Source organism: Opisthocomus hoazin, chromosome 25 (genome assembly GCF_030867145.1).
Source record: "Opisthocomus hoazin isolate bOpiHoa1 chromosome 25, bOpiHoa1.hap1, whole genome shotgun sequence".
Classification (NCBI taxonomy): domain Eukaryota; kingdom Metazoa; phylum Chordata; class Aves; order Opisthocomiformes; family Opisthocomidae; genus Opisthocomus; species Opisthocomus hoazin.
The window spans coordinates 6,968,676-6,991,362 of NC_134438.1; the positions used below are offsets into that span (position 1 = coordinate 6,968,676).

The 22,687-nt window shown below is 49.2% G+C and overlaps 1 protein-coding gene across 3 annotated transcripts in view; it reads left to right on the plus strand.

Annotated features, from left to right (window-relative positions):
* The window catches only part of CCND3 (cyclin D3), a 47,230-nt gene that overhangs the window by 7,863 nt on the left and 16,680 nt on the right, over positions 1 to 22,687 (plus strand). The window lies entirely within an intron of this gene.

A 22,687-nucleotide genomic window follows, 5' to 3' on the forward strand; every position in this document is an offset into this window, starting at 1 on the left:
TGAGCTGTGGCTGTGTGATGTTGCCTGTCCCAGCTGGGCTTGAGGTCCTTTTTTGGGCTCTTCTATTTCCAAATGCTGGGGAAGCTGTTTGGATGGGTTCTGTAGAGCCCACATGCATCAGCTGGGTCTCATGCATGGATGTGCCTTGCTAAAGTTCTCCCAGGTTGGACTGAGGGGTTTTACTAGCTTTTGGAGATGCTTCCCACAGTGGTGGGTAATGTGGTGTGAACTTCTGTCTGCTGCTGGGGTGCAAAGACCAGAACACCAGCCTTAAAAGGCCTGGTTCTGGCTCTGCTGTTGGTCTTTGTATATAGCAAGATGCTTCGCTTCCTGTGCTTGTTTGTTCCCCATCTTTAAAATGGGATGGGGAAAGATACATAAGAACCATCAGTGATTTGACTGGAAGAGTTGCAAAGTCAGGCAGCTGCTTAACTGTTACAAGAGTGGGCGACAATGGCGTTGAGAAGGGACTGCTGTCACCACCTTTACTTGCCCATTAAACCTGTCATTTCAGGAATACTGGTGTTTCTTAGCAAAGCACTTTGAGCAAATGCCTATATCTGTAAATTTGAGCTTGGAGTCTGATGAAAGTCACTTTTTTCTTCCCAGTGGGATCTCAGAAATACAGAAGCAGTTGCAATAGATGAAATGTAGGAACTTCTGTGAACTTGTTGGACCTTCTCAACAGGTTCAAGCTGAGTTTAGAGCTTGGGTTTGGACTGATTCTTGTTTGATCAAATCCAGCTCCCCATCCACATTTTCAGATGAAATGAAAATTGTCACTGTCAGGGCAAGAAGCTGATAAAAGATTCTCCCTAAGAACAAAGCCTGCAGTTTATTCATCTGTGTTTGCAAAAAGGATCTTAAAGGAAAAGGAAGGCTTCTTGGGAAGAAATCCTGAAACAGGCAGTGGGGAGAGCAAGGAGAGGGAGGTTTGTTAAAATCACTTGAATAGCATTAACTTTCAAGGACTTCTTTTTTCTGATCCCAAAGAAGCTGGCTTTTCTGTAGTCTGTCTTGATTTTAGAAGGAGCTCTATTGCTTAGTGTCTCTAAAAATCATACACCCTTCAGAAAGTACTTCCTTTGCTAGCACAGAAGCATATTTCAACTGGAATTAGATGTTTAAGTATATTTGTGCAAATGGGTGGAGAGTCCTGGCCAACCATGTCTACACATGTCCTTCTACCTGTGGCTGTGGAAGAATCCCATTGCCCAGTGAGAGGTGCAGCCAGGCCATCTTCACACTAGTTGCTCCATGAAAAGCCTTGGGTGTTAGAAAAAAAAAAACTCTACCCTTTCCTGTATGTTCTCACCTCCTTGACAGCAAAGAGGCTCCAGATTATGTCATGGAATAAGCCTGAGCTGGGAAAACTTCCTTTTTTTCTCAAAATGGCTCTTCTTACAGGAGCCTGACCCAAAGGTGGTTGGTCTATGGAAGTCTTGAATTGGTCAGATGTAATGGGAACCCCAAACTGAATCCCACCAGAGGTCTGCAGTCCTCTGGACTCATGGTGTAATGTTATTCCTCAGGCCCTTCGTACTAGCTAGGCAGAGCAGTTTGTTTCCCCAAGGGCTTCAGAAGCAGCAGTGAGACACAAGGGGTGAGGCAGAGATAGAGGGTGGCAGCAGCTGTTCAGGATGTGTTGCTGATTCTGTGACATCTCCCACCCTTTTTGGAAATCAAGAGTTTGGAGCAAGACAGAAAGAAAGAAGAAACGGCTGCTGATAAAGCTTCATGGTGACCCACAGCCTGTCTCTGTGGATCCACACCAGCTGGGAGGCAACGATAGGCTTCACTGCTTATTCTGTCTGTTCACCTCCCTGCTCTGGGCATGGAGACAGATATCATCTCCCTTCCTTCCTCCTCCCTCCCTTCCTCCCTCATGTCTCTGTCTCTTCCTCTTGAAGTCTGAAGTTCTCTCCATAGCCTCTGTTAACTTGCCCTGGCAGTTCTGGCTTGGCTCTGCTTGCTGACCCTCTGTTATGCAACTCTCTAGGGAACTTGTAGCCTTGGTCCCCTTGAGGGTCCCACCTAGTGATGGTGGGTTGGGAAATCCCAGAGTATTCTCTGTCCTAGGAAATGCAATTTTGAAGAGGCAAAAAAAATAGTGAAGAAAATATTTGTGGCTAGAAACTGTTGACCCTGGACAAAGTTTTCCTCAGAGCATGACTGTATGTCACTTGGGTTTGTCTGTGAGGACCTCTGTCGAGCCAAGAGGATGCTCTTGTTACCCCAGGGATGGTGGCAATGGGATGCCTACCAAAACATAGTGGGGAGGGTATTTGCTGGAGCTCTGGGTGACATGCTTGTGTGGCGGAGAAGTCTTGGGTTGGGAGCAAGGGAGGCTGCTCCAGGGGCAGATGTGGAACAAGTTTTCTGTGGCTGTGAAACTATCTAGTTTGGCTGGAGGGAAGGGGCTCTCTGAGACTGAGGGCAGCAATGCTCATATTGGCCCATGGAGATGCGGAAGAGTGGGTCTGTGCTGGAGAAGGCTCCTTGGGCAAGGAGGACCAAGATCTGTGCCTACTTCAGAGGGAGGGCTGTATGGGAGGGCATGTGGAGTCTGCCAGAGCATGCATTTCCTCTACCCCACTGGCAGCAGGGTCTATTTTGGGGCAAATATTTAAGACCAGGTCTCTGAAGGTCTGATAAATTGAGTTCCCATGGGCCAAGCAGAGATCCTGTGGCTTCAGGGTATATGGAGGGCCACAGGCCATGTTTCACGTGCAGACAACTGTCACCACATGTGATTTTGTTTCTTTTCTTTTTTCTTTCTTTCTGTAACAAATGAAGGGGGTCTCCCACATCTGGCTGTGGCGGTTAAACAGGCTCGATTTAATCACAGGCTGATGTGGGACGCAGAGAGAAAAGAGGGGAAAGGGGTGAGAACGCAGAGCACCTGTTTACCCCCAGCCAGTGTGCCCCTTTCTGGGTCAGGCTGCGCATGCAGGAGGGCCAGGAAATCCACAGCTGGTAGTGGGTGTGCAGGGGGCAGCGAGCTGCCCAGATCCTGCCCTGGTGGAAAGCGAGATGGTTGGGACCTTTTGCCAACCTGTGCTGGGGAGGAGGGGAGGCATGACAGGGATATTGTGCAGGGGCCAAGGGCTGGCGGGGGGGGGGGGGGCTTGGGCAGATCCATTGCGTGGCAGGAGGCTTCCAAAGGGGCAATTGCAGGAGTGTGATGGGTCTGTTGAGAGGTGAGACAAATCTACTGCCTCTGGTGCCTCCCAGAAACCTCTTCCTCCTGAGAGCAGGTTGCTCCCTAATGGTGGGTTAAAGATTGCCTGCTTAAGCAGCAGGAGCGACTCGTGTGTGGAGAACAGCTGGCTGAGCTGGTGGTCCTCGTGTTCTGGCTGCTGCAGTCCTTTCTGCTCTACCCCAGTATTAGGGTGAGCACCACCCTGCTAGGCCAGGGCAGCAAATGAAATGGAGGGGGTGCGAAAAGCTGAAAACTGCCTTCTAGTGGCATTTTCCATACCTAGTGGGAAGGATGCTAAAATTGTGACTTCCCAAACTGAAGCTCCCAGGCCAAATCTTTTTGATACAGGCTACAAAGAGCCATGGCAGTGACCCACTGAGCAAACATGACGTGTCTGTTCTCTGGGATGTCTTGTGAGTTCAGTGGTTTCTTGAGCATGGATCAGTGGGTTCCCCCGCTGAATTGCACCTCTCTAGCCCTAGGCTTATAGGGTACAGATATATAGGTCACTGTATCTGTTTCCAGCTCCAGAAGTGATTCTCACTTAGACTGACAAGCAGAAATGCTCTGGCTGGGTGGCAAATACACAAGGCCCGGAAGAGAGGTGAAAATTGGCTCTGCTGTGAAGAATCCCTTGGAATCAGGATTTTGGGGCTGGAACCCAGAACAGAGATGCCCATGCAATCACCGAGGAGCTGGGTCTTCCGACCAGGAGCCACGTGTTTTGCTGAGAGGGTGATGGGTTTTGCCATCCATCCTAGCACTGGGTTTCTTTTCAGCTCTCTGCTCACCTTTTGCAGTGGGTGAGCATGTGAACTGAGACAGCAGTTTTTCCTAGCCCCCCTCTTCCTCCCTTCCCTCCACCCCCTAACCTGGTTGTTGATGAAAGCAGATTTGACATGTGATAGGTCCTGAGATAAAAGCAATGTTACAAGAGAATGTAAGCAACAGCTTGGGGGGTGGGGGGGTGAAGCCCCCAAAGAGTTGAGCAAGGCATGGCCAGGGTATCTGGTGTCGGCCCCAGGTGCAGCTGGGAGGAGGCCTGCCTTATGGAAAGGGTTAATGCCAGGGCTGCTGCTAGACTTTGGAGCCCTTCTGACAGTGGTTTTGAAATCTGATTTTTCTTTTTGCAACCAAGTGAGGTTTTTATCAACTTCCTATTTGAGAGCAGAAGTTGGAGCCGGTGCGGGAAGGCTGGTGCAGGAGTGCTGCCTTGTGTCCTGCCCTGTGTCCTTGCATTTAGTTGACGTAACCAGTGCGCTGGCGATGCAAGAACCACAGCCTGGGCAAATGGTAGTTAAGCGTAGGGAGCAGCCCTGGAGTTCAGTGGGATGAAGGCTCCTGCTTCACTCCGCAGCAGACCACAGGCCAGCCACGCTGCACATGCAGCCTGCTCCTGGTTGCTTGCTGCAGCATCGCTGGTCTCATCTCACCTGTGTGCAGGGTTCAGCTGTCCATGGCCAGTGACCTGTGTCAAACTCCTTGTGCAAAGCAGCGAAACAAGTGTTTGTGCCTCTGCCTGTAATGCCCAGGTGCTGAGACCTGCACTGGTGCCCAAACTCCAGAATGGGACAAGGCCAAATCAGCTCTGTTGTGGGCTTGTGACCTAACACCATGTATGTCACCATCATGAGAGGTGGGGAGCAACACACCCCTGTGCAGATGGCTCCATCCTGCACTTCTCTTTGCAGCTGCCACAGCGGACTCTACGGGAGGCATTTTGCTGGCACAGGGCAGGCAGAGTGGAGCATGTCCCCCACTTCATGCAGACATACGTAAACCTGCTTGCTCAAACCCAGGAGTCATTTGCACAATTCATGTTGTTCCTTTCCATATGTGGCCGGGGCTTTCTCTTGAAAGGGCTTTTTACTTGAAATCGGTCTGTCCTAAACTTGAGTATTCAGGGACTTGGGCTCTTCAGGACAGCTCGGATTTCTCTACACACATGTTCTATGTGGGAGCTGGGCCCAGGCAAGCACAGATGGACTCAAGGCTTATGGAAAGTACCTTTCAAACCAGCCCTGTTTAGATTTCTAGTCTGAGCAAGAAAATAAAGATAGGTGGGAGGTCTGCCCTTTTTTGTCTGGGGTATTTTATTTCATTGACCATCAGGGCCTGGGTCAGCCTCTCTGTTGGAAATACCCCAGCAAGTCTAAGATTTTGCAGAGATTTCCCCAAATTCTTCAGCTGGGGAGATGACATTTCTCATCTTTACCTAGAAACTCTCACCATTTTTTCTGTTACCTTGCACAGGAGAGAGCCCATGGTGGCTGCTCAGGCCACCTCTCTAGCCCTAGCCTGGTAGGGTACAGATATATGGGTCGCTCACCCTGTCGCATGGCTTGATCAATGCAGGGAAAGATGCAGTCCCAATATTGCTTGTGATGCCCCAAATCACGAACGCCATCAGAGTGAGCATGGAGTTCAGCAGAGGGGAGTCTCAGCTCTGCCAGGTGTCACGGTGGTGCTGACATGGGAACAGCGAATGGAGTATGAGAGCCCCAGAGCTGGAAAATCTGTCATGCTTGCAGCGTGTGCAGGGAAACTTCTGCTGTGATACATTGTGTAATGTTCGTGCTACTGTCTCTCTTTAAAGGTCTTGTGCCACATTTTTCTGCCCCACTTGCAGTTGTTTTTCAACTCTGATGCAACTGTTAAAGCTCTTTGAAACTGTTGGTGTGCAAAGCTGAAGGGTTAAACACAGGACGCAGAGTGGGCCTGAGTGCAGCAGACCTCTTTGGTGGCGGAGGACCGCCAGTGTAATCGCTGCTCTCAAAACGCTGTTTCTGCTCCAAAGCAGCGGTTTGCAGGTTTAGCTCAAAGCAGCATCCATGTGTGCAACCAGTCACATCTTCCTTAGGCATCTTGCTGTGCCTGCAAGGGCTTGGCTGAGCCAGATCTGCAGGTGCAAGAAGTGACAAGAGATGGGGAGTGGAAACTGGTCTGTCTTTTGGGGCACCATTGTAGTTTTCAGCTGTGCATCCAACCATCAATCTCTGCAGGTGAGCAGAGATCGTTGCTGTGCATCTATTTTCTCCTTCTTAACTTTCACTGTGCAGGAAGTAAATAAACACTTACGCATACTTTTAACATATTTGCCAGGTAATGGTGGTAAAAATAAATTTGCATGTTAGGGGGCTGAACGGGCTGAGATCTGCTTCATGTTGCATGTGGGAGCCCGTTGAAATCAGTGGAGTCTCAAGGGTATAACTGGTGGCAAACATCAGCGCTGTCTTTAAGCCTTTTGCATCTCTCTGGCTCAGCTGCTGGTGCACAGGAATGGTATCCTGTAGCCCTGCCATCATTAGGCATAGGCTAACCTTCCTGCTCCTGGGTGTGTGGGGGCTGAGTGCTCTCTTGCTTGCTTCAGGGAAGGAATCATCTTGAATTTTGGTGATTATAACTGCAAAAGATAGGAGTCTGGTCTTTGTCTTGCAGCATCTCTTAAGCCCATCCAGGAGGAAAGCCCTATCAAGTTCAGAAGTACAAATGCACAGTTTACAGTTTATTAACTAATTAGGATCAACAGTAATCTCAAGCAGTGTATACCTGAAAATGAAAGGTCTACAGCTTCCATGGACATCAAATTGGTATACAGAGCTGAGTAAATCTACTGACCCAGCTAAGAGTTTCCAGGGTGCATAGTCAGCGTTTCTGGTCTCTGGTTGATGTGTTCACAGTAATAGCTGACACTTAGATGAATGTGTCGCCCCTCTTTTGGATAGATCATATTCTCTGTCCTGAAACAACTCATGCAGACACTTGGCATCACTTCATAACTACCCAGTAGCAGGTGACAGTGGTATAGAGGAGAGCATGGCTGTAGAAGGGAGCTGCCCTGGCAGGAGACTGAGGAGTCTCTACAAAAAAAGGCTGTGGAGACAAAAAAGTGCACTGATTAGTACTGGGGGTTTTTGAGAATCACTTGCTGTAACAGCCCCAGGCCCCAGCAGCATGGGTCTCCAAGCCACTGTGCGAACAGACAGTGAGGCAGAGTGGATTTACTGGGGAAGTGTAGGGGCCCAAAGCAACAGGTATTGTCTCCATTTTAAAGTGAAAAAGACTGGGCACAGAGACTTGTCACGCGTGCTTTTGGGTTTGAATGTGTTCTCCTGAGTCCTGTCCCCACCTTTGGCTTTGGCACCAGCCTTTCTCTTGGGAGCGGAAGGGTGCTGGAAATTTCCATGTTCCTGCAGGTTGTGGTGTAGCACTTGCCACTGCTGTATAGAGGTAGGGTGTTTTCTGTCAGTGTTCACACATGGTGATTTCCCCCTCTGCATTGTGCATTAGGCTGCATAACCAAGATTTTTAACCTGGTCAGAACCTTACTAAAACCCATAGTGCTTGCATTGCCTGTTAACCTGGCACCTTTTGGTTTCTTCAGCAAATTCAGCACAGCAGAAGGGAGAAGCAGCATGTCCAGCTCACTTTTCTGAGAAAGTTTTAGCAAGGACAGAAAGAGGTGGTTGTCTAACAGCTCCCAGGCATGCAGTACAAGAGATTTTTGGATAGGAAGTGAAGAGCAACTTTTCCCATGGGAACTACAGGAGGAGGCGATCTGAACTGAATGGAGGCCTCATAAATCAAAGACATACGCCTTTGACTTTCTGCACTATAGCCTGGGGCAGCTGGTATTTATATGCCCAGTCAAGATTTTTTTTTTAAAAAAGCTGTGAAGTGCAAGAATTTATAAAAAATGCTGAGTTTTGTGAATGTCTCTTTCCATCAGCCTCAAAGTACTACAGAAGGGGAAACTGAGGCACAGTGCGTGGAGTCCATTTGCTGAGGGTCCTGCAGAACCTCAGCCCTACAGGGATGAACGCAAACTGGTACAGCTGTTCTTAGGCATTCGTACTCCTCACCTCCACTCTTAGTGAGAGGGGAAGGAGTCAGGCAGTGCAACTGGCAGGGATCTCTGTTTTGTTCCAGTTATAAGCTAAACATGTATCCCATGTGTTTTCTTCATCCAGAAGCAGCAGCAGTATTGCACTGCCTGCTTGGGAAATCCACATCATCGGAGCACTTTGCAGGTATTAACTGATTCATCATTGTTAAAATGCAGTGATAGGATTTTCTAAAGCTGTCATTGGCTGAAACTGGGAGCAAAACTCACAGCATCTGTGATGGAAATAAAGTTAAACACACTTTAAAATACATAGGCGTAGGGAGATGTGATTCAGTATGTATGACCTCACTTCTCCACCCACCATCATCAAAGTACCTTCTAACTTATCACTGATTAAAGCAGTTCACGGACCCCTCTGCTGTCTCCCTGATAACTGCCCCCCCTCCAGCTCAGAGCTGATAATCAGCAATGGATTTCTCTGTGCCTTAACCTAGACACTAGCTCAGTGCCTTGTCCCTTTTACGCATCGCCAATCTCAGCTTGGGGTGCGGAGGTAGGTCTGAGGCTCTGTGCTAGCTCTCAGCACTAGCAGGAATCTTGTCCTCTTTAAATGCTCCTTTTGCCCATAGACTTTCCTGCCAGCTTGCAGCGGGTGAAGCGCACTAGTGCAATGCACCTCAACCTCTTACAGGCCACGAGCGGATTCTCTTGTGTCTGTACATATCTTCCTCTGCAAGCTGATCACCTGCTTGGCTTGCCATTTTGATTGAACAGCTACCTCAAAGTGCAATCGGCTCTTTCCCCCACCTTGCTGTCCTTATCCCTACACAGAGAGGGCTACGAGATGGCCAATACCTTAGGGCAACCTCTTCCTCCTGCCTGGGCATTAAAAGGCAGTCCCAGGGGCTTACTGAGGCACTATCAGTCACTGTCCCTGTGCAGTTCTTACTCTTTTTGAGGGCAGATAGATTCTGAGAAACCCAGGCAGGGAGCTGCAGGCAGGAAGGCAGGAGCACAAAAGGACCTTTTGCTTATCTCTGACCTTTCTGGCATGGATGTCTGTCACAGGGTGGCCTCCAGGGCCCAGATAATGCCAAAGCTGGGATGCACGATTAGCCACTGAGACACCATTGCGAAGGGCTGGTAAAGACCTGCGAGGTGGCAGCAAACAGAGGAAAAGAAATAAGGGAAGTGTCCTCTGCAAAGTGTAGTGAAAAGCCAGGGTGGAGGGGAAGTGTGTGACGTGGTGGGGCAGTGCCCTGGTCCAGGGAGCAGGAGGAGATTTGCCAAAGGGTCAAGGAAGCTTTTGTGGCTTTTGCAAGGTTCTTGCTGATGAAGGGCGTAATGAGCTGGATGCTGGAGGAGAGCGGCCCCAGGCCAATGTCCTGCTCTGTGCAAACACTGGTGCAGGCAGTGGCAAGCAGCCCACCCCTCTGCTCGCCATACCTCTGCTGCAGATGGCTGCAACACCCCAGAGCAATCATTTGGAAGAAAATGCTGATTTTTCTTTATATGTTTGGAATTATATTAGGATGAGAGAAAGGGTGACCTCGCTGCTCTTGCCAACGCTTTGGGCACAGACTGAGAATCGTGGCCAGGAGGAAGCAAATCTTGGACTTCAGCTTTGTCCTCCAATGTCCTGCATCATGCCACTGAGCTTTCCAGATGTTATTGTCGTGAGCAGCAAGACCAGGCATGGCTGGTTTCTGACAAAACTGAAGCTCCTGTACGCATCATCTGGTGTCTGTGAAGGACAAAATCCTGTTTCTTATTAGATGCACGATTTTGGTCTTTCCTCCTGAACTGCCTGCTTGTATGAGACTTGTGGGATTGTAACACCACTGGTCCCTTTACCTGCTCAAGTCAGTCAGACTTGGTTGAAATTGGCCAAAGAATTAAGAATTTATGGGAAACGGGACAGACACATGCAGCAGGATTGCATACGACTTGTTTCTTTAGAAAACAAGGCTAGAAGCGCTGAAAGGTCTTGGGTTCATCCTGATGCAGAACAGGAAAATTTTTGTGGGATGGGAAAAATGTTTCCTGCCCAGCTCCAGTCCGTGCCACAGCGTAGGGAGACCCATTGCGGTAAGCCTGGGCTGCAGCGACGGGGCCTGGACAGACAGAGGACCACAGGGTGTGTTTATGTCCAGCAGCCGCAGTAAAAATTCCCCTTTGTGGCATCACAGCCAAATCCTGCTGCTTCCACTCCACAAAGGACGGGCAGCACAGCAGGACCTTGAGGTAGAGAAGGAAAGAGGGTAGAATATAACAGACGTATATATTTTCAGGTAGAAAAATCAAATGCTTTCCCAGCCTCTTTGGAGAAAAACATCCTCTAAAGTTTCTTGTTTTGCTGAGGCTTCTCTTTCTCTCGGGCCGTTTCCAGCTGCTGCTGCGGCGGGCGGAGGGACGGATCCCCGGTACAGATGCTGGCAGCCCCACCCTGCCAGCTGAGGAGTTGCACTTTCAGTAGCCATGTACCAGGGTGACTTGGGGTCAGCTGGGGTGTAGCCTGTGATAATTATCTTTGTGGGGCCTTGAGAATATTAATATTATTTTTTCCCCATGTTGTTTTTTTTCCCCCTTCTGTGTTTTGGCTATAGTGACCCGGCTCTGATTTCCTTTTTTAATTAATTGCAGTAGTCTCAGTTTGTGTTTCACACAGTAATGAGCATTTCCTTTATTACGGCTATCACTTCTGCAGCATATCTGCCTCCTCCCCAGAATGGCTGCCTGCCCTGGTACCTGCTGGGGCTCAGAAGCTCTAGTTGTGCCTCACCAATGGAAATAGCTCCTGAGCTGTGGGAGGTTAGAGCAGTAGATGCTCTTACACAGATATGGTCCTACTTTACATTAAGATGGTTTGTTTTACATATATACTAATTTAAATATAGTGGTACTTTAATGGTTTTGTCACCACAATATCCTTTGCGTGGTGAAAAGAGTAAAGCTTTTATCTGGATGGTGCAAATGTAGAAGCCCACCTGATTCTGAGACAAAGCTGACCTAAATCTCTCCCAGGCACGTCTTTCCTGTCTGCCCTTGCCCATTCGGTGATGTAGCTTTGCAGCCAGCCAGGTCTTGTCCCTGATCTGGCAGAGTTGAACCCGGTCAGAACAGGGCAGGCAGCACAAAGACCAGCCTCTGAGCGAGGAAGGGAGGAGGACTGACAGTGGGGAGAGTGGGACAGCCTGCTTGGCAGCAGCCTGGACTTCAGCGGTTTCACCCAGGAAACCAGATCCCAGATTGTCCTTCCTCTCCCAGAGCAGCTGGTTTCTCCTGCAGCTCCTTTTTCTGCCTTATCTAGTGAGGTTGGCACCTGCTTAGTCTCTCCTTGTGTGCGTTGGGGCTCTGAAGGCCCAGATCTTGGGGTGGGGGGTGCCTTTGTACCCACTGTAAGGTAAATAATAGCTGTCGGTTCCTGAATCCTGGAGCTTGTACCGCTTCGAGCAGACAGGCCACTTCAAAGTATGTTCTGGGAGTTGTCACTATAAAAGCTAGCACTTGGCTATTAAAGTCTCGAAATCCTGCCTGAAGCTGATTAATTTACACCAAGTCAATTACTAGGTCCTTTTCCAAGGGTCTGATCCAGTCACTCCATTGCACGATGTCATTTTCAAGGAGAACTGAATTCTTTACTTACATGTTTGTAGAGTTAAGGACAGAATCTTGTAGCATCTTTCACCTGGGAATTTTCTACCATCTTCAATGCCTTTAGCATCATTGATTAATGAATGTCATTAATGATGAATTGCATAAATATGAATGGAGCAGGCTTAGTGCCAGGCAAGTGCAGAATAAATGCATTTGCTGGAGTTCCCCTTGCACACATGTACTCTGGAGTATCTGGCAGCAGTTCTGCTGAATTCAGTGGGGACTTTTGTGCTTCCATTATTGCACTGGCTGGAGGGAAACTGAGGCATGCAGCAGCTCAGTGGTCTGCCGTGGCTACTGAGCAAGGCAGAAAAGAGCTGGGAAATTAATCCCAAGCCCTGACACTTCCTGGCTCTTTCCAACATGTACGCTTTCTTTTCACTGTGAACTTTTATTACATATGTTTATTTTACATCATACTGTCTGGGTGATGGGAATAATGCCCCTCGTTCTCTCTTGGAAACGTGTTAAGATACTAGAAAACAGAAATTGCTGTGCTGATGAAACCAAAGGCTCATTTAACAGTCTCCTTTCTCCGAGAGGCCAGTATTAGCTGAGTCGGAGGAACGCAGAAGAACCTGCACAAGCAGACGAGGAATAATTTGCAAGAACCATTACTGGTGTTGACGCTGAAGCATGTGGTTTAGCATCTTTTCTCATGCATTTTAGAATACAAGGTAGTCTTGATATCCAGAGAATATCCAAGCTCTTTCTGGCTTGTAATCTTGCTTAGGAATTGCAAGAAGTTGGCATTGTAGGCTCAAAAGGAAGTGGTAGGAGCCAGGACTGGTTGTTAGCTGTCAAACCCCAAAAGGTCATGCTTAGGTTGGTGCACTGAGAAGAACGAGGTAGGAGTGCTGTTACAAATGGAAAACATTTCCATGCGCTGCACTGTTGTCTCTAGGAAACCTTTCAAGCACTCCCAGGCCCAGCAGTTTGCTAAGAAGACCCAGATCTCATTCCTTTCACTATGGTTGCCAGTAGAAAGGGTTTTGTGGGTTTTTTCCAAGTGGAATCTGCTCCTGGCTCCACTGAAGCTAGTCACAGCTTTTGTTCAAAAATTAAGCCCTTCCGTACTCAGCTGTGCTTTATGCAGTGATACATTGCTTGATCCTTGCCTGGGAGCTCCTGCTAACCCTGTGTGTGTGGCAGGGGACTGACCGATTCCCCCGGGTGACCAAACAGCTGCATCTTGAACCGGGCAGCCAAGTGGCAACTGCAAACATGCATGCAACCCTTCTGCCCTGGAGCGTGACCACAGGAAAGGGGCTCTGGCCAAAATAGCAAGTGATGCATTGATGCCCTTCAGCAGCTCCAGGCGAGCCAACGGATTTCGTGAGGGGAACCTCAGGCCTCAGCAGAGTGGTGCTGGCAGGGGCTGAGGGAGACTCTTCCAGGGTCTCCTTATTGCTTGTGTATGTGCTGGGCACCACCAGCGTAGGGGGAACATTCCAAGTAGGTGCTGAAGAAGGGTCTTGCCTTCTCTTCTCTTGTGCCTCAGGGTGCGAGCCCAGCATCTCCCAAGAGGCTGGTGCCAGAATCAAGCAGGGAGGAGAGTCCTCTTTCAATAGCTGTTCCCTCAGAGGGACTTGCAGAACCCAGGGTAACTCCAGCTTCCTTGGCTGAAGCCTCTGAATTACAGGGCATACAAGAGATTTAAGTAGCAGTGAGGTCTAACTGTCATCTCCCATCATCTCCAGAGACGACGGCCGAGTCACTTCAGAACAGCCTGGGCCTGGCACATGTTCCCAGCTGGCTGCTTGAAGGGGGGCAGTTAGTCTCTGGCAGCTCTGTTCAGACACCGAGACCTGTGCACTACATCTGTGACCACAGGATTATACCTTTAAATCAAACAGATCTCGTCTGTGATATCTTCGTCATAGGCATGGATGGGGAGGGGGCAGGCTTCTGAAAAAGCTCAGCTTTTGCTGAGAATAATCTGGGCCCTGCTTCTTCCACCGCTGCCTTGCGAACAAAAAGATTTGCTGGCTGCTGAGTGCCTTTGAAAATTCAGCCCTTGATCTAGCTTTTCTTTTTCTCTCCTTGTCCTCTCTTTTCTTTCTCTTTCTGGCTTTCTAAGTATGCATGCATCTTCCCAGTTTGTCTCAGCCTGGCCTGAGAAGTCAAAATCTCGTGCCAATTTGATGTTTGCCTTTTCTGAATGCAAGAAGCCCCTGGAGCTCAGGTGGGAGGAGAAACAAGTAACTCTGCTTTCAATCATGTGTGCTTGCTCAGAGCTCAGCCTGGGAAATGAAAGTTCCTTGGCTGAATCTGACCAGCCGTCTCCTCCTGTCACCTTGGCAGCTGAGCCTCACTCATTTGTCACAGAATGCACAGAGGAAAGGGCAAAGCAAGGAAGATGAACCACAGTTCTCTGCCGGCTTCCTCCATTGCTGGTTGCAGCTTTCTACCCATTCAGTTTTCCCCTGCTTGCGTTGGGTGCTAGAGGTGTATCTCTCCTTTTCTTCTCTCTAGGGTCACATTAACAAGTTCAGTTCGGCCAGGGGATCAGGCTGGTCCAAAGCACAGGAGGAGAAGCCAAGGGAGAGACTCCAGAGATCTCTGTTCTAAAGTCACACTTGCAGAACAAAGGCAGGGGCATTCCAGGTCAGGGAACAGCAAAGCTAACACCGCTGCACCCGCCGGGCCGTGATGACCCATGTGTCCTTGTCCCCATGTTCCTCATGTATGCGTGTCACATGCTCCTGATTCCCTCATAGGCTTTCAGCAGGCAGGGACCATGGCTTCCCAGAGAGGTCACTGCCCCTGGCACTGCTTGATAATCCCTGCAGTGCCTCTGTGACAGCCATTTATCTGGCTGTGTAACACCTTATGGGTCTAAAACAGCATCTCTAGTTCCAGCATCTCCAGCTGCTTCTAAAGCTGCTGGGCCAGCATCCTTCGGCTGCTTGCAGTGGCCTTTGGCTCAAATATATTAGGAAGGAGGGGACACCGTTATGGTAATGATAGTCCCTGGCAAGCCCAGCACTCCTTACTGCCTGACCCCAGCTGTGCAGACTATCGGTGGCTCTGATGATGGGGCTGTTCAGCAGTTCTGCACTTATCACTGCCCTGAGCCTGGACGGGGACTGGCAAGGTGGCCAGGCAGCAGGGAGTCTCCCCCATCAACGAGGTGAAGAAGAGCCAACAACACTTGCAAGGTCCCCTTGTTTGCTGGGCTGTGGAAAATCAACCCATGAGGAGTGACTGCTCAGCATCTTTACAGCCTACATCGCAGAGCAGTGGAAAGTATGTGCAAGTGAGTGCCGGACGGATCAGTGCCTGGGGGAGAGCTGTGTCGACACCACCAAGCACAGCAGAGCATGCCTGAGCGGGACGCGGTGCTGGTCTGGGGGACATGACCTCTTCCACTGCAGTGGGGCTTAGGCAGCCAGAGCACCATGCTGGGAGTTGGGAGCTGCAGGCTCCCTGTCGAGACCGGGCACTCATCTGCCGGGGAGTGATGAGCAAACACCAGTGAGGAAGCTGGGGCACCGAACTAAGCGGGGATGCTTCTGTGTTCCTTTGCAGTCTACCAAGCACTGCCATCTTTTCTCCTTCCCCAGCTGCTGATGTGCAGTTTCAAAATATTGGTAGCAACAGAAGGTTCCTCAGTGTGGGCCAGATACCATGGATTGGTCACTGTGTCAACGGCCACGCAGAGCAGAGCACATCCAGCCCCGAACACCCACAGTGGGCTGTTCACTGTCCAGACGTTAACACTTGTTTTGGGGACCATGGTCTGCCAGCTCACCTTATAAATAATGCTGAAGAGCTACAAAAATAAACTCAGAAGCACTCATGCCTGATTGCAGGAACCTCTTTGTTTGTCAGTTCGTGGTGGGAAGGAAGTTCATGTTTCAATTGCTACAGACAGTATCCTGGTAGGAGGCTGGCTCTGGTGTTGCACTGCAGCAGAGCTGGTTCCCTTCTGCTCAGGCTCTTGTAGTTGAGTGAGAATGACAGTGTTTCTGCTCACACCTACAGGGCAGGAGCGTGAGCCATGGGCTTGCTTTTGTCACCAAGTCTAGTTGGGTGGCTGAAGCCTGGCTCTCTAGTAGGAGTAGCTGAGTAGGATACAATACCATTATAGGATACAGCCATTTAAACCACTGCTAATTCCAGGTTATGGTGTCTCAGGAGACATCTTTCCCACTGCTGTGACGCTAGGAGAGGGCAGGGTGGGCAGGCAGGAGCAGCAGCTCCTACGCTGTAAGGCTCAGACCAAATGCCAAGCAGTAAGTTAGTGTTGGAAGAAATGGTTGACGTATCAAGCGACTGCTGGAATCGCTGCACCAAAGATCTGCCTAAATACAGTGGGAATACTGCTTGCCCAGTGATGTGTACGCATTCACAGAGCGTATCTCATTAACAGCATGCTAATCTTGGTAATTATTGATGACATGAATGCAGAAGCATACATAGATAAATACACAACAACCAGAGCTGCTGGGAGAAATGCATCCTTATTTTATTATGGATACTAGGATCTCAATGCATTTGATCTGGATACATCTGTTGGGATATGCAGAGGTACCTGGCTGTGACAATCACAAGAAATAGTGATATTTGTGCCTTCAGGGAAAGGTGTTCTGGGAGCACAGCTGAATACGTAGAGGAGGAGGCTTGTCTGAAGCTGCAGGTTATCTGAGCAATGGCTGTGCTGCTGCGCAGATTATATTTTATTTCCATTTATTAACACAGGGGTGTGACATTCCCTTTCACCTGTACTTAATCACTGTGGTTTGTAGGTCCTTAAAATTTTCCTTCCTTGGCTCAGTAGTTTGAACTGGAAGAAACAGATGAGGGAAGACACCTATGAGATCTATAGATATATCTAAAGCCAGGTTGGCAGCGGAGATGGTGGGCTTTGGGATGGTCCGTGGGGTGTCAGAGCGGAGGGTCTGCCACGCGCAGACACAGCTGCTGTGCTCGGCACCGCTGGCTGCGTAGGCATATTCTGGCTGATGTGGGGTTGGTGCAAGATGTTTCCTTTCAGTTACACCAAGGGTGAAGTGAGTGCAGCCAGCAAGCTCATGGTAGAGGCTTCTCGCCTGCAAGGTCTGCCTCTAGTTCAAAGCCCTTGTAGCACATACTCAGCCTGTGCTGGAAGGTAACAGCAAGCCAGGTGCACCACAAGTGGGGGAAGTCAGTGGGGTATCAGTCGTCGTCTTTCTACCCCCCAAAACACTATGCATGCACAGCGTGGTCCTCCCTAGCACCGACTCGACTGATCTGGTAAGATTCCTGCCTGCCCATTGCTGGCACCCCAGAGCTCGGTCCCGCAGTATTTCCACTGCAATGCCAGCAGTGGGGGAATGCAGCCCCTCTGAGCCCACCCTCCATCCCCTCTGGATGCGATCTCCTCTGCCCCTGTAAAGGGAACAATCCTCCTAGTCCAGCCTGGGGCAGAGACCTGCCTGGTCTCCATCCCCATTTACCACCTGGCCAAGCCAAGACTGCAATCCAGCCATCCTGCCCACGGGTCCGGTGCTCAGTCTGTCACATCCATTTGCTTGGGAGTGCTGGCTGGCTGCAGCCCTGCTGCCATGATTCTGTTGCCTGCTTTGCTTTGTGGGGTCCTGGGAAATGTGGCTGGGTGCTGCTGTGGAGTGAACGGCTGGGACGCAGGCTCGCGGTGCTGCGAACAGCCTCATCCTAGAGCAGACCCAACTTCTTGCAGCAGGAGCACCAAGTCCAGCTTGCAAGGATTTTTCCCTTCTCCCTGCTCTTGCTGGGCCAATCCCACCCTCCTCATCCCTTCTCTGGTACAGCCAGGGCAAATTCCCTTTCTGCCCCCACTGCTGAGAAGTCTCAAGCTGGCATTGACTCGCTGACTGGCAGTGTGCGTTGGCAAACGGGCGCTAGGCACCGGGCTTGCCACATCAAATGAGAAATATCGTGCAACCAAAAATTCTTAGAAAAACCCAAACGCATCTAATCTACCAAATAGGGTGCGCAAGACGTGGGGAACAAGATCGGGGCAGGAAAAGGCAGGAAGGATGGACAAGGGAAGGGTGTTGTAAAAAACATATTTTATATGTAAAATTTCAGGGCAGTATTTTTTAACAATTTGCATAATTGGCAACCACAGATAATCCCCTGAAATGAACTAAATATATCACAACTGGGGGCTTTCCAAGCCCAGTTTGCTTTCTGAAATTGATTGGTTTCAGCTTTGCATTTGTTTCTATGATCTTTCTATCTTTACCAGCTGAATTTGGCTGGTTTCTAAAATGCCTGCTTTGGGAGCAAAACTGAACATTCACCTGGGGATGGCTCACTCTGGTACGAGTCTGAGTCAATGAAAATGTGACTTAATTTTACATTTCGTTAGGAAAAGGGAACTAAGGCAGAAAACAGCTGCTAAAATGACAGGCGAAGGCAAACTTGCTCTAATGCTTTTCATAAAAAATCAGGTGAAACTCTGTTTAATTCTCTTCTGGCCTAAATTGTTAGCTGAGGCAAACTGAGCTGGCTCTACTGGAGTCAAATCTGGCCCAGCTGCTCTGCAATGGAGATGCTCCAAAGCCATAGCCGCTTCTGGAAATTTTCTCCTAAATGGTTTGCCAAAAGGTGTAGTGAATTTCTTGCTAAGTGCTTGTTTACAAATGTATCTCTTTTCAACCATTCATACCTCTTTCCAGTCCCTTCTTTGTCCTGTTCCGGAAGCTACCTAAGCAGAGAAGGGCTTCCCTGTGTCCGACTGTTTATCTCCTTTGCTAATCTTGGTCAAGGAGCTCAGATTATTAAATTGATATGTATCCCAGGAACAGGCATGTTTGGATGCAGAAGTGATGGATGTAGCGGAAACCCAAACCGTATCAACACACTTTTTTTTAAATAGACAATTGGTCCAAACTGTACCAGAAGCTGCTCCAATGAGGGGGTTTAAGTCAATGAAAAAGCTGTATTTTGACCTTTGAAGCAGCAAGCTTTCTTCTTCAGAACTCTCATGTATATCACTACTGGATATATCTAAGCATTGCAGAGATTCAGTATGCAGATGATATCACTCTGAACTGATTAGTTATACTCAAAAGTCTGACCAAGTCAGAGGAAAGGGAATGCAGTGGTTGCCAGTAATGGGAAAGATGTTAGGAAACACATCCCCTGGGTGAAATGTCAGACTTGTACTCAACCAAACTTCCCTTCAATTCAGTAAAAGCATTTTTTCTAAGTTAAGAATGAATAAGATCTGAGAAAGGAGAGCGAGCCAGCTACGGAGGGAGGCAGCAGTCTTGTGTTTGAGGATGGGATCATGACCAGGGAATCCTCGGCTCTGCTGCCCAGCGGAGCAGGGAATGGCTGACCAAGCAGGGAAGATGCCTCGGCTCCCTGCGCCTGCAGGCTCCGACTCGTGCGCAGGAGCAAACATCTGTGATGGCCGACGTGCTGCGTCCCTGCGGCGATCTGCCCTGCCGCTGCCGTGTCAGCAGATGAAGCTGTGTGCTCCTTGGCTGCTGCACCCCACGGCCTGACCTGCTAGTGCCAGCCCGTCTGTATCGGCAGTTGAAGTGTGCATGGTGGACCCTAAACTGGGCTACCTCCTTCTGAAGGCTGCAAGGGGACCTTAGAAATGCTTACAAATATCTGCAGGGTGGGTGTCAGGAGGATGGGGCCAGGCTCTTTCCAGTGGTGCCCAGTGACAGGACGAGGGGCAACGGGCACAAACTGAAGCAGAGGAAGTTCCAGCTGAAGTTGAGGAAGAACTTCTTCCCTCTGAGGGTGCCGGAGCCCTGGCCCAGGCTGCCCAGGGAGGCTGTGGGGTCTCCTTCTCTGGAGATATTCCAGCCCCACCTGGACGCGGTGCTGTGCAGCCTGCTCTGGGTGACCCTGCTTGGGCAGGGGGTTGGGCTGGGTGACCCACAGAGGGCCCTGCCAACCCCGACCATGCTGGGATTCTGTGAAGCAGCAGGGACTTCTGGTAAGCACAGACCATGACACCAAACCGCCACGGTGCACTTTGCTAGTCCTTGCGTGCTGCAGCCCTTGTTCTTTCCTGCTGGGAATGGCTGCAGTACCTCTCTGTTTTAGGGAAAACTGGGTGTGAAACAGAACAGATTAGGATGTTTGAAGTGCTTTGAAATCCTCAAACCAAAAAGTGTGAAATACCATCTTCGCTCTTTCTCACACATGCATAAAATTGTACTTGTTTTTCATTTTATTTTGGGGGTTTCCTACAGAAAATTATATAGTTATTCAATCATTGGATTTGGTTCTCAAGTCCTTCCTGTATGTTAAGCAGTTTCATTCTGATGTCACTGATGACACTGTAGTTGCAGTATGACCAAGGCAGAAGATGGCTTAGCTTTTGGTAGGTCAAAACTGGACAGAAGGTAGCTGTAAAACACAGGACATAGAAACCCGGGCAGAAAAGGTACTGATTGTGTTTGTTGACAGCCTTTGGGGCCAGGCCCACTGCTGACGCAAAGTGACACGGATAAAAACTTTCTGCAGCAAAGAGCTTACGGACGTGCCCCTGTTGAATGGCCATCCCAGTAAATGGCATTAGCCTCCATCCAAGCCCACGTGTGACACCAGCTGCCCAACAGAATCAGACCTGCATCTGCATTGCGCCTTTAAAAGCTCCTGCTGCTGGTCACTCTTTAATTCGTCATCAACATACCAGAAAAATGAGCCCCCTTTATGATTCAGCAAAGAATAACATTGCTGGTTCGAGATCCTGGAAGTCTGGAGGGCATCAGGTTTTTTAATTTTTGCTTTGAAGGAATTTCCTTTTTTAATATTGCTGTGCTCTCTCTTGCCAAAGCCAGGAAGCTGACTATCTATGGACAGCAGTGACCAAAATTTGGTTTTCCTGGAATTTTCTCTTTTCCCACCACACACCCACACAATAGGCTTTTTAGGATGCCTGCAGCCTGTAATTTGCCCTTCTAGCCTGATAATGTGGCTTGCAGAGGCATCGGTTTTGCCAAGTCATCATCTGGAAGGAACACTTTCTTATGCAACGGGCTTCATTTTCCCCCTCCGTGTCCGATGGCCCATGGTTGCCACCGAGCCCAGCTCCAGCCGAACAGGCTGTGTCAGAACCGCTGTGCAGACCCTGGGAAACAGGAGAAAGACCACGAAGTCTGGGAAAGGGCTTGAAACTTTCAATTTCAAAAGGCACAGCCCAGAAACCAGAAGGCCCAAGAACCCAGTGCTGTGGTTTCCCTTTGCCTAACTAAAGAAAATAGCTGCTGTCTATTTTTACTAAAAATGTGGGACATGGGGCCCTTCTCTTCCCCTGCCCAAATGGGGGATGCTGCTCACAATGAAAGAGTGGGGGAGCGGAGCAGGGGGGGGTCATCCCGGATTAAAACCAGCTGACATCTCTCCCATAGATTCTTCAAATATTTCTTGCCCACACCACTGGAAGATTTATTTGTAAGGTGAAAGAAAGTTAGTTGGGAAAGAGATCTAGGAATCTTGTCTCACCTACAAAAATTCCTCTTTTTCATTTTAAGATACGGGTGGGATTGATCTAATTCTCTCCCCCTTTCTTTTCTCTAGTTCCGTGTCACTCTGCTGTGTGGGCTTCTCAGGGCGTTTGGCACAGCAAACCAATGCTGATGGCATCATTAAAAATTTGCAATGTGTCATGTACCTTGTAGAAAATGAAAGCCATCTGTACAAGTGTAGGAATGGGATTCCAGCGTGTGAAACGTGTGTTATGTGTGTGACCTTTGTGTTCACTGTCATGAGCAGTAGTTTCAACCTCTAAACCTCGGATCAAAAAGATGTTTTTCATTTTCAACGCGAAAAAAAAAATCCTGAGCAGGGAGAACAAAGGCTTCTGCCTTGTTTTACTTACGCTTATTAACTTCGTATGTTTGTTCATCATTAAAAGACTCTTTTTAGATGACTGAAAATACAAAAAAATGTACTAGATGTGTCGAAATGGCACTCACAGAAGTGACTTGCGTGGGGGAGTAGCTACTGTGGCAAATCACTCCGCTCCTTTGGTGCTTTGTTCCTTAGCCATAAAATCCATACCGGTGCGTGTGCTGAGGAATACTCCGGCAGCACTGGGCAGAGGTGTTCCAGCTGAGTCCCCTCTGTACGCTGCTGTGTCCCAAAAGTCCTCCATTTCTACAATTCCATTGCTCCGTTCCCTGCTGAACAGGAGCAGCTTTCTCCCCAGGACCGCAGATGCGGATTATCGCTGTGGGTTGAATTTGGGTTTGTCTCCACGCGCTTCCCTGTATCATGCTCTCAGCCCAGCCCTGCTGCGCTGTCAGATGGAATACACTGCCCCATGTGATGGTGCGTGGTGCTGAGGTGCTTCGTTTCAGAGGGCAGGGTGGTCAGAATTGGCAGGGAAGATGTACTCTAGCAGAGCAAGGGGTGCTGGCAGGCTGCAATGTATTTCCCACCTCTCACATCGGTGCTTAAATTCATTTGGTTCCAACCACTGGTGCAAACGCCACGCTGAGGCACCATCCCGGTGGCAGAGCCTTGTGCAGGCTGGTCATCCGATTCGGGCATGCTGCCTTTGCAACTGGTACTGGGAGCTTTCATTAAAAACGGACCTCCTGAGCTACTTCTCTGACCTCAGCGAGGAGTTTTTAATTTGTGAGCTTGAAGGCAATCCATTCCCCCTTCCAGCTAGAGAATCTGTTGCACGTTTTACGCTGTTTTCTGACCCTTGCTAGTAAAGTCAGGGCATCTCAGGTTTTGTAGCCAGTGGCAAACATCAGAGACCAACGTGGCCAGAATTACAGCCCGTTGTCTTCAACTCCCCATACCAGAAAGCAGTTCCTGCTGGGTCAACTAGAAGCAGACTCAGGTACCAGCACAGAGCGAATCCTACGCTGCGGATTTTTGTGCAAATATATTCAAAAGACTTTAAAATTCCTGGAGTAAGTAGCTGCTCAGCGTAAGGTTTGGAAATACCTTTGCAAATTATTGTTAATTAGTCTGAAAAACCAGCCGAGCCTGGCCAACCCTTATCTCGGCGGACACTAAGGGTTGCTATC